Below are 12,051 nucleotides of genomic sequence, written 5' to 3' on the forward strand. Positions count from 1 at the left end.
TATGACTAGTGATGGTTTCTTGTACCCTAGGTAGGCTTCATTTTATATAGAATTCCATGCATGTCACGTTAAATTGTATATAGATGGTTAGAGAATAATATAAATCATATCTTAAAATCTCACCTAACAGCTTAAGCTATTGGGTTGAGATGGTTCTTTGACATGGTATCAGAGCCTTGATGATTAAGCGGTCACGAGTTCAAATCTTACCATCTCCATTTATTTGATAAAAATCAAGCACAAAGTAAAGAAGTATGTGCAAGTTTCAGGTTTAAAAAACTTTCACTTGAGAGGATGTGTTAGATAATAATATAAATCATATATTGAGACTTCACCTAACAACTTAAGCTATTGAATTAAGATGGTTCTTTGATATTGATCAAGTAAAATTTGTATTCATCTTCTTTTAATAGGAATCTAAACAAATATATATATTGAATAATTGCATGTAAGCATTGCAGTAGAATTTGATTACTATATCAAAATAAAAGAGACAAAAAGGATATATATTTTGTAATTTTTATTTTTAAAATATAAAAATTTACTGCAAAATTAATTATCATCAAAATATTTTTATTTTTATTTTTATTTTTATTTTTATTTTTATTTTTTTAATTAAACATATTTTTATTTCGATTATCTCTTTGTTTTTTTACCTTGAAATAATAACAAAATAGTACCTAATTGGTTTTTTTTTATCTTGATCTTTCTTATATGTGTTTCACCTGCTACATTCCTCCCATCGTGGTGTCCGTAGAAATTATTCAATGATAATATTATACTGAGAAGTTACCTCAATTCAAGAATTAAATTGTGGGACAAGAATCTAATAGACTAATTACTATGTAACAACCCAAATAGACTAATTAACAAGGGACACATGTCAATACGTTCATAATTTGATAGGATGGCAAAACTAATTAACAAGTTTGGAAATGTTGAAGATAGTTAACAAGGTTGGGATTTAATTAACAAGGTATATGTATTCTTGTACGTAATAGTTAGTTTTTTATGGATTAAGATTTCGCAATAAATAATGAAGACTTTATAAATGTAAGATTTTTTTTGTCTAGAAAAAAGAATTCTTATAGTTTTTAGTGTTATACTAATCATTTTCCCATTAAAACATGTTCTTTATTTATAAATATGCCTGTACTTAGACCTAATTTTTTTTTTAATTTAGAGATGATATTGCATGATGTTCTTGTGTGCTATAAAGATACGTAGCAAGAAAATATTATATTATGGTAAGGATTGGGTTTGAGAATTATTCAAAACTTGTATTAGTTAATTTTGACTATAATAAAAAAAAATATCTTCCATACTTAACAATTACAGATTAGACGCATGGTGAATCTGGTTTTGATTGATACTTTAATCTTCCACAATCTTACTACATCAGCTTTGGTGTACAATAATTTATATCCATCAATCATGAGAGGTGTGTAGTTTAATTGGTCAGATTCTAGATTTGTTTTCTAGAGGTTATCAGTTCGAGTCCCACAAATCTCAGGGCTACTAGAAATAAGGGCGAAGGCATGTTAAAGGCTTGGGTGATTATAGCTCAAGTCAAGATTTTATCAATATTTTTTTACTAGTTTTATGTAAAAAAATTTTATAATTCTCGATTGAATTATTAAAAAAATTCTGAAAATTTACTTGAAGTCTTCTAATATGATGTTTTAGCTTGCGTTAAAATTTCAGAATTTTTGGAGAAATTCAGAAATTTGATGAAAAATCACAATTTGACCAGTTCTATGTTATTGGGCATAATTTTCAATCCAACCATCAGATTGAGCTGAAATTTTACGAAAGATCTTAAAATATATTGAATAAAATCTGGTTAAAATTTTAGGATGAACGAAGCCCGTCAAATAAAAAGAAAACGACTTATTAAGGGTAAAATGGATATTTGCCATTAAAAAATAAAACAAATCAGTTCTTTCTTCTTTTTATATGTTGCCGACTGGACAGAAATAGAATAGGAAAAGAAAAAAAAAAGAAAAGGCCAGAAAAAAAGAGGGAAAAGTAAGGGAAAAACATAAAAAAAAAATCCAATAAAAAAAATAAAAAAAAATTAGAGAATAACCTTATAAACTTACAAAGTCCAAAACATTAATCTAAGAAAGATTCAAGGGAAGAAAAGAGGAATTGAGAGAGAGAGAAAATTAATTATTTTGTTTTTTAATTGACATGAAATTGCTATTTTATCCCAATTGAGGGGTTATTACAATATCGATTCATATTCGATTATAGATGAATTATATTCCACAAAATATCGAAGAATATTATAACTTCAATAGTGAGTTTATTTTTACTTTCACTTTAATTTTATGTACTTTCAAATTTATTTTTTAATATTTTAGGTAGTGCATTTGAATTAAAACTTTACTGTTAACTTTAAAAATTGATGTACATGAGTTAATAATTAATTTTTTAAAAAATTATATATTTATTTAATAGCCCAATGGAGGGAAAATTCTTGGCTCCACCCTTGACTGGAGGCTTATATAATCATTAATTTCAGAGTCTGTGAAATTAGTCAAAATATACACAAATTAGTCTGGATACCTACATTAATTAAAAAAATAATAAAAATAATTCAGATCCATCGGCTTGGTCCCTGCCGGCCCATCATGCGGTTCCAAAACCATAAGCATGTATTCTATATAATAAACACAAACTTATGTTGCACGAATTGATTGACTTAGTCCTCACTACTAATTTCATTCCACATGCATCCTTTTTTTTTATGAAATCCAAATACATCAATTTAGTTTGAATTGTTTTATAGGTTAGGTTGAATCCAACCCACAAATGCTCAACGCAAAATTTGCAGGGCGCCGCTAATTTGATTCCTTTGACTAAATTCCAAATTTTAGAGGTATATATTCTTTGCATTTTCAAGTTAGAAACGACAAGCTTCGTCTCTTTTTCATTTTTCCCACACTTTAACTGACTAGAGATTTCATTGAAACTCGTGAAGGGACACCTCTTACAGAAGTAGTTGGAAAATCATAAATGAATGCTCCATGTCTCATGGTAGCTAGTAAGCTAATATTTTGATGATGATTTTATATTATTTTTTAATGCAATCTTTTGTGTGAATTCTTTTCATTTAAAACTTGCATAAACTTGTTATTAGCTATGTTGATTTGATATTAAGTATAAAATAATAGAGTGGTAAAAATTGAACTTGTGATGATTTAATTATTATTAAAATTATAATATTATGTTATATAAATGTTTTAATTTTAAATTTTAAATTTTAAATTTTTTGGATGAAAAAGCAATAATATTTCTTATTATATTGCGTGCCTTTGTAATACATCCAAATCAAAATCAGACTAATTAAAAAGTTACATGTAAATTAATATGCTCTTAAAGGATGACAAAAGTAATTAAGAAGTTTGTAAATCCTAAGGTGGTTAAAAGGGAACAAATGTGTGTGTGTGTATTTGAGGTGGTCGGGATTTAATTAGTTAAGTACTTATGTCTTCTTCTAATAATTAAATTTCTTATGGATTTCTATTGAAATATGTACGAGTTCAATTTTTTATTATAAATTTATTAATTGTTTTGTCTAGAAAAAGGATCTTTAATAAAACTAGTATTTTACTACTCCTCGAGCCATTAGAAGTAAAACATATTATCTACAAGTACGTATTTAGGCCTAGGTTATTTTATAAGCATGTATAACCATGCACATTCTTGTGTGCGAAAAAGATAGCAAGCATGAGAAATTCATAGTGTGCTTTGAGGATCGGATTGGCCTAGATATATTTTGAATTAGTGTTTGAGATTTTTTTCAAAACTTTTATTGGTTTTGATTATACAGGCACAATATTCATACTATATAAAATTAGTATATTGTGTGATTATTTCTTTTTTATTTACTGTGATAATTCTTTTTTTTTTAAATTAACGTGGATGTCCGAGCCAGTTTGCACGCACCTCGACTAATTCTATAGCCTATCCCTCTTGCATGCATGGTAAATCTGATTTGATTGATGAAATCTTCCAAAACCTTACTACCTCAGCTAAGATATACAATAATTCAGATCCATCGGCTTAGGGGCGAAGCTAGGATTATTTGTTAGGGGGTAAAATTAATATAACAAGATATAATTTATTTTTTAATATTGTACATGAGTTATAAAAAAAATACAAACATTTAATGACCTTTGCACAAGGTAAAAAGTTTAGAGCAATATCAAATTGAGTCAAAGCATGAAGTTAATTTTATCTTCATAATGTATCTATCACTTTAATTTTGTTTATCTTTATACCTATCAAATATAACCATACAAAGTATACAAGAAACATTAGATAAAGCGAAACATTATTTATTTTTGATAAACTTTGAAATAAAGTAAAAAATAATAAAGAATGATTCTTACATATTTATTTTAATTGTGCTCGTCGTTCTTTCATAGAATAGAAATCATCGATTATCATATCAATTATGAATCTTTCAGCAATTTCTTTTTGTATATAGACAATCTAATAATTTGCAAGAAAATCATCCTCTATCTGATTGCGAAATCTTGTTTTAACAATCTTCACCGCTGAAAAAGCTTGTTCAGTAGTTGCTGTCAAAACAGGAAGAGTCAAAATAAGTCGAATCAACCTGTCAATAAGTGGATAAATTGTTGATTTTTCTGACTCAACCAATCCTTGACATAAATCAGTAATCGATGACATATTCTTTAACTTTAGATGATTGGGTACATCAAGCTCATAATATTGCAACTGAAGTCTCAAATGAATCTTTTCTTTGTTAGAAAAATCTTCATGATAGAACTTGTCAACAAGTAAGCATATATCTTCAATATTGAATGATTTATAGTTATTTATAGGATCTAAAATTGTGTTCAACTTAAGAAGCTCGATCGCCTGCTCATTGAATTTATTATTTAGCTCTTGTAATTGTTAATCAATGATAGCTGTAAATATATCAACCCGATAATGATGGTTTACTTGGAAATAAATAGCAAGGGAAACAAAATGCAATATTTTTCTCTTAATATACAAGCTATGGATAACTTTTGAACCAATGAGATTGAAATCGACGAGAATATTTTTCATCAGTCAGCGGATATTTAGACATCAAAGGTTGATATGGCTCCAAATTAATGTATGCCCTTCGAATTTCATCTTGTTGATTAACCGGGTATTCCTAAATTTGAGGATGATTGCTTGGATCTCTAATTAAATGAGCAATGTCGATTCTAGTAAGAAGCTACTCACTAATCAATGTAGGTTCTTCGTAAACTGAAGTACATTGAGGTTGCTCAACCATAACTTCAACATTATATATTGGAGTTGGTTCACTAGGCTGTGAGTTATCAATATTTGTTCACTTTTTCTAAAAATAAAAAGAATCAATTCTTATTATTTTATTCATGGTTTAACCTAAAATCAAAACATATATCGTAAGAAAAAATTGGTAATTTTCATGGCTCTGCTAAGAGCAAAACATAAAAAAAATATCCAAGTATAATCAAGACAAACCAATAAAATATATCTAATTAATTAGAAAAAAAACCATCAGTATAACAAGAATTCAAAAACAAATTTGGTAAAACTAGCAGATCTGAGCAAAAAAAAAACAAAAAGAAGCAAAAATAATAGAATTATGAAATATCATCATCAAATTCTTAACAAACATCTTAAAACAAAACAAAAATAAATTTTAAGTTTGGGGTTAGCTATGCTCAATTACCTTGATTTGTTTGATAAAAGAAAAATTAAGCGACGCTCTGCTTCAATCTTTCTATTTGCAATTTATATTCTTATTTCTATATTTTCTCCTTTATATATATTATGGAGATAAACGACAAAATTCATATAACTTCATAATTTTTCCATGTAGATAGTTTTCAAGTCAAAGATAACAAATATATTTATATTAGAAGGGTCTGTCTATTTAAATATTATATCTTAATTACTAAGTAATCAAAAACTAACCTAAGAATCCGTCATTATATTTTTTCTTTGAGGCCCCTGCTTGCCTCCCTTTAATTCCGTCTCCGTATCAGCTTGATCCCCTATCCCTCTTGCGGTCCCAAATCCATCAATATTATCTTATATGTTACGTGAATTGGTTAACTTTTGTTGCATGAATTGATTTAACTGAGTCTCCTCTAATTTGATTCTAAATACACCAATTAAGTTTGATTAATATGTTCATAGGTTTAGTTGCTTTCACCCCATGACTGTTTAATGCATAACTTGCGGGGAGCTAAATTGATTCCTTTGTCTAATTAAATCCCACAAGTTAGGTAGTTAAGGAAATAGAGATTTTTGTATTTCATTTTTCTTTATATTGCTCCTTCCGTATTAACGCTTATTTTCGGTTGTTTAGTGATTAATTAAATGGCTAATAACTGCTTTTCAATAAATCAAACGATGATTATAAAATTAAAAAAAAAATCCCAATGTTTGGGGTATTCTCTGCATGATGAAATCTGAAATGATAAGCTTCGTCTCTTTTTTATTTACCCCCTTGTAGTTGACAAGTAAGAAGTCATTTCTACAGATTCTTCTGTGGATTTTCACTTTCCTTCTACGAAACCACGACAAGGAACGCGTAATTTGGGTGATTCGCAATGACCTCCGAATTCCCATACAGATGCATTATTAAGACAAGCCATCTAGTGGAAATAAAATAATGTAAATGAAGGACACGTTTGTTTTCTAGAAAACTATTTTTTAAAATTTTTTATGTTTGTTTATCATTAGAAAAGATAGTCAAAGAAAAATTTTACTTAGTTTCCAGAAAAATGTTTTCCCTTTTAGCTGTGTTTGTTTTCCAGAAAGTGGTTTCACGGATACCACTTTCCAAACTTTCATGTGTTTATTTGTCATTAGAAAAGTTGGTCAACAGAAAACACTTTCCAGTCAAAGGAAAATTTAGGCGGAAAACACTTTCTGGAAGTTGTGAAAAATTTAGAAATGTCATTATTTGTTGATAATATCAATTTGATCCTCAAACTTTTGATTGTTATATATATTTTGTTTTGAATATTTATTTTTTAATTTCATCTCTTAAAATTTAATTTTTATATTAACTTTTGATCCTTATTTTTATAATTGCTATTTGCTTTTTTCATATCATTTTTTTTATTGAAATTTTTTATCTATCAAATTTGGTCCTCATTCTTTTGATTGTTACTTATTTTATTTGAAATAATTTATGAAATGCTTATTATTATTATTTTAATTTCTTCATCTTTTAATTTTTTTTTTATTTTTTATTTGATCTCTATTATTTTGATTATTATTTATTTTATCTGAGATAATTTATGAAATTATATTTTTTTTCAATTTCATTCTCATTCAACTTTTTAATTTGTAAGATTTGTTTCTCATTATTTTAATAAACTTGAAAAAAATAAAACATTAATAAGTTATTTTCCAGCTTATTTTCTATAACATAATCAAACACTGGAAAGTGTTTTCTAACTTATTTTTCACCACACTACCAGACATCGAAAAATATTTTTCTGGAATTCACTTTCCAAAAAAAACTACTTTCCAGCAAACAAACGAGGCCGAAGAGTAAGATTAAAAAAACTTGATTTTCTCTCTCATTTGGATTACTTCAAGTCTGTTTGGTATTTTAGTTGTTGTTGTGGTTGTAATTTTAAAAAAACAGTTTAATAAAAAGTATTTTTTATGAGGTTTGTTTTTAATTTTAATGTGTTTTGTTAAAATTACAGTTGAAATTATGGTTGAAAAAAAAAGCAATTTGTTGTGTTTGGTTAATATGTTGTTTGTATGAGGTTTGGTAGTAAAATTATTGAAAAGAATATTATATATATAAGTATTTGTAAAATTTTCTTTGTATTTTGTAAGATACCATAAATGGACTTGTTACATAGTACCTTATATTATTTAAGTTAGGTGTAGTTGATATATATATATATATATATATATATATATATATATATCAACTACAAATACTTATATAAAAAAATAAATAAAATACCACTAGGAACCCACAAAATCACTTGAGTGCCACTATATAGGTAAAAGACTGAAACACCCTTGCACTTCTTAGAAAATTAAGAAAATATCCCTTTGACGCGTGTAGTTCACACGCAGCCACTGTTGGAGATGTGAAATTCTTCGGCGAGATTTCGAGCCAAAAAAGGGTAGATTATGGTAGATCTGGGGGAGAGGATTCTGATGAGGGTGTTTTCGATGGCCGTTGATGGCTGATGAGAGAGAATCTACGGTTTGAAGCTTCGGGTGGCCGAAGATATCGCGACCTTTTTCCAAAAAGATAAGGCAGAGAAAGCGATGAAACACGCCTGGGGTTTTCTAGCGAGTAGGTGAGGAACCTTTCTGTGGTGGTTCAGACTCTTTAAGTGGCCGGAGTTGGGAGATCCGTGTAGAGAGAGGATCGCCGGCGAGAGGAGTGAGAATCTCTGAGATCTGCTATGGTGTGAACGTTAGCATGGTAACCTGGTACATCGAATCTCATGGACTGTTGGATCAGTTATGAATTGATCCTACAGCTACGGTTTGCTTGATCTGAAAATTAATAGACGGCCCTGATTGTCAAATCTTTCCTTTAGTGTGATAGGAAGCACCTGATGCTTGGTACACTAGGTGACGTGGCAGGACAGGATCGAAGGACAGGCCCTTTAAAGGGCTGAGATGGATTTGAGTTTTAACCTAGTGTACCCCTATTTGATCAGATCTAATCAAGGATCCAAAATTAAATACTATTTAATCTTATAGTTAGGATATTTTTTGATATGTTTTAAATTGCTTTTTTTAATTCAATACCTTTATCGCGTGAAGAAAAACTAAAAAAACATGAATAGTATCAGCATTAGTATTCACTTCTTCCTTTCTGTCCTCTTTTTTTTTTCTTCCCCCTTTCTTGTTCTCTTTTACTCAAATGTATGGCTTGAAGTGATCAAGTGCAATTATATTTGATGTGTACGTAATTGCTACAAAATTTGTGACCAAGTCAGCAAGAATAATGTGATTGTTCTTAAATATTATATGCATGATTCATGTAATTTTCTTTTCTTCCTTTTAGTTTACACTAGTTTATTGGTTCGGGTTAATTTTTTTAAAATATAAAAAATATTAAGAGTATGAAGATTTTTTTATAATATTAATTTTAAAACCTCCTGACTCAGTTTTTTAATCTAACTTAAGTTTCTAATTAAATCTCATGGGAGCTATATTGATTTAAATCGATTAATTTCATGGATTCAAATGCAAGAGTTCTTAAGAATTCTATAACTATAAAGAATTGTATTAATTTGATTTCTAATTTATCAACATCAATATGAATGATAAAATGTGATTTGAAGTAAGATTTATAGCATGTACATGAAATTATTACTATATGATATCCTGGTTAATTATGCACACTTTCTCTTGATTCGAGATAAATTTTAATTGTTTTTACGTTGTAATGCAATTTATTGCTTATGAAAAAACAATATCATTTGAAGTAAAAAATCAATTCTAAAATCATATTTAATTTGCATAACAACATTTTTAAAAATTCAAAAAGTAGCATAGTTTTAAAATCCAGCCCAGTGGGCTGACCAGGGGCTGGAACCGAGCCGGGTTAAAGAAAAAATAGGAGAAGAAAAAACCCGGTGTGACCTGATTGGTTGACCTGACAAGATCCGGTCAAAAACCCGATTGCAACCCGTTAACTTTTTTTTTTACTAAAACAATATTGTTTTGATTTAAAAAAAAAAATTGATCTAAGCGATCCGGTAAAAACCCAAAACTTGAATCTTAAATTGGATCGAGTCATGAGAAGTAGGGCTTGTTTATAAAAATGCAAGATACAACAACTGAATTGAAAAGATTATTTAAAACTAAAGAAAAATCGGGGTCGTCTAAGCGTGATAAGTATACCCATTCAAGTTGATCGTGGGCTCTTGATTTTTAAGGGCTTTGCTATTTCATGTGGGTACCATGACAGATTTTGTCTTACTGTTTTCTTTTTTCTTGAAATTTTTACAACATAATAATTATAGGTATTTTTTTTAATAGAATAAAAAATATTAAATAATTATAAAAGTCACCCATAAATTATAAATTATGATGAATCATTTTTCTGACTCTTCGATAAACCGAACAATACAAGATTATCTCAAATTTTAAAATATCAACTGATATTAGTATGTATTTTATATTGCAGTGCATGATATTTTTTATAATTTTTTTCTTATATTTTTTTATATTTGATATTAATACATCAAAATTATCAAAAAAAATTTATAAAAAACATTAATTTTATGTTTTTTCAAGTAAAATACATCTAAAAACAGAAGTTATTGCACCCCAAATATTAATGTAATTATAAATTTGAATTTTAATACTTAGGTATTTTCTATCCTGGGTAGAGCATATGCATTTTGTATCACTACATTTTTGTGGTCAGGTTATTCCACTTCAAATAAGCCCCTGTACCTTGACAACAGATCCAGGGAGTAAAAAAGGAAGAAAAAAAAACTAATGGTTGTATATATTTTTGTAATTATTATGTTTAATGATTTTGAAATAGGAACAAATCAAGAACATGGAATGGCAAACCATTTTTTTTATTATTATATATAGCCTCGCAAGTACTAAATCTTGAATCTTTAAATGACATGTCGGCTAAGTTGAAACCATCGATATGTTAAGAACATGGTTGTTAAACTTAGCGCGGCATGACGGGTCGTTTCAAAAATTTAGGTTCCAAAACCTAAACGGGGATGGGTTTTCAAATAAAAACAGTTGATCTGCGAGTTAAAATTACAACTCAGCAATTTAAACTTTTTTTTTTCTTTTATTTTGAACAAAAAAATATTTTTTAGAAGTTGGGAAAAATTAAAAATATATTTTTATTTGTTGATTATATTAAATTCGATTCTTAATCTTTTTATTGCTATATTTTTTTAATATTTTTTTTCAATTTTATCCTTTAAAATTTGATTTAATTTGATTTTTATATCAATTTTAATTCTTGTGCTCTTGATTGTTATTTGTTTTTTTCTTATCATTTGTTCTAATTAAAATTTTTTTATCTGTCAAATTTAATTCTTATTCTTTTGATTGTTATTTATTTTATTTAAAATAATTTATAAAATTTATATATTTTTTAATTTTATTCTCTTTCAACGTTTTTATCTTTCAGATTTGGTCTCTATTTTTTTTATTATTATTTTTATTTGAAATAATTTATGAAATTGAATTTTAAAAATTTCATCATCCTTTAAATTTTTTATTTGTCGGATTTGGTTCATACTATTTTAATAAAATTAAATAAAATATCAATAAGTTAATTTTTAACTCGTTTTTATGATATAATCAAGCATTAGAAAGTGTTTTTAAATTTATTTTTCATTGCATTACCAAATATATAAAAAAATAACTCATTTTTTTGCAATTCACTTTGCATAGAAATCACTTTCCAAAATAAAATGATTTTTCAGTAGACAAACATGGTCTAAGTATATATTTGATAATGCGGTGTAAAGTGTTTTTGAAAATATATTTTTTAATCGGAAAAACATTAAAATAATATTGTTTTATTTTTTTTACATATTAAAATAATTAAAAAACACTTAAAAATCGTTAATTTGATGATTTTTAAATGAAAAAACAGATTTAATTATAAAAACAAACATACCCTAAATCTAACAATTATGATTAAAAGTTTCGGTGTTCGTAGTTTTTTAAAACAAGCATTCATGTCTTTGACAAACTCAATTGACAATGCCAAGCCATTAATTTTTATTAATTTTCAAAATTAATGTGGCATTTATACCATCAAGCAATCCTCTTACAAATAAAAGTGGCAAAAGCAAGAAAAAAATCTAACTTCTAAAATCAAAGAGTGAAGAAGAAAATAAAACAACTAAAATATTACAAGTGATATCCAAGAAATCACGAGAAAATAATAATAATAATAATGAGATTATATATTTATAACTCTTTTGATTGGATTATACGCACACTTTTCTTAATAATGAGATTATATACCTAATTTAATATCACTGTAGATAACGTTAATTGCCT

The sequence above is a fragment of the Populus nigra genome, chromosome 5 (assembly GCF_951802175.1).
Source record: "Populus nigra chromosome 5, ddPopNigr1.1, whole genome shotgun sequence".
NCBI classification, from domain to species: domain Eukaryota; kingdom Viridiplantae; phylum Streptophyta; class Magnoliopsida; order Malpighiales; family Salicaceae; genus Populus; species Populus nigra.